General features: G+C 32.8%; 1 protein-coding gene across 1 annotated transcript in view; it reads right to left on the minus strand.

Moving 5' to 3' along the window:
• Window positions 1-557, minus strand: part of LOC106867858 (adhesion G-protein coupled receptor D2) — a 52607-nt gene extending 52050 nt beyond the window's left edge. The window contains exon 1 of the mRNA XM_014912899.2: window positions 135-557. The gene's annotated coding sequence lies outside the window, so the exon portion shown is untranslated. The remainder of the gene's footprint in view (window positions 1-134) is intronic.
• Window positions 558-960: the final 403 nt, after the last annotated feature.

Genomic DNA, 960 nt, shown 5'->3' on the forward strand with positions numbered 1-960 from the left:
TATATATATAAAAGAAATCTTTCAAACTTCGTCTTGTTATTTAATTTTGCTTTGGGGTTTGGGGTTTTTTTATTGTTTAATCAATGAAAGCTTTAATTTGTGAAATGATATAAAAAAACAATAATGCTTCTTACCTTTACAAAAACAAAATCCTTTATTCTCGGAGTATTCGGAAATTTACGAAAATTCAAATAGAAATTGACTGTCTCTGCTTTTGAAATAAATTTCTGTTGTTTTAGATCTGATATAAAAATTATTGGTCTTAGCGATGAAAATAACAGAAATCAGAGTCAAATGGTCTTTGCAGGTGATGCAAGCAACTGGCTGAGAGTAATCAAAATGTCTTGAATGGTTTTAGTCTAGAGTATTGGTAAATGTTTATCTCCCCAAGGAACTCTATGAAAGCACCTTTTGCACAGCCACTTTTAGGTAAAATTCTTCTTTGGTCTCGACATCCACCTAGCGTGTTCTGATCTACTTTATCGTTATGAGAGATTAATACGGCCAAATGTGAACTTTCCAATACGCTTAAAAGAGATTAACGGCTCTTGGCATGTTGCTATGGTGAATAAATCTGTAAAGCACACATTCTAAATCTGTCTAAAAGGTTACAAAATAAATAAATAATATAAAAAGTCAATAACCACAGAAAAGGAGGTGTTGCAGCGGGGAGAACATCTCCTGAGTGGCTGGGGGTTATGGAATGATGCTGGTTGTAACAAAAAAATAAATGTTTCCCATCAATCTACCTTGAGGGGATATCATATTTCTCGAATCTTATCCATTGAAGCTTCAACTCACATCATAATACATTTAATAAATACTCATGCACACATGCATACACAGATACACAATTACATATGTACACACACTCACACACACCGTATTACCTTCGTTCAGTTAGATCGCCTTAGAAATTCACAACGTTTATATAATATGTTATAAATTTTATTGTTAAGG

This window comes from Octopus bimaculoides, chromosome 5, assembly GCF_001194135.2.
Source record: "Octopus bimaculoides isolate UCB-OBI-ISO-001 chromosome 5, ASM119413v2, whole genome shotgun sequence".
NCBI classification, from domain to species: Eukaryota; Metazoa; Mollusca; class Cephalopoda; order Octopoda; family Octopodidae; genus Octopus; species Octopus bimaculoides.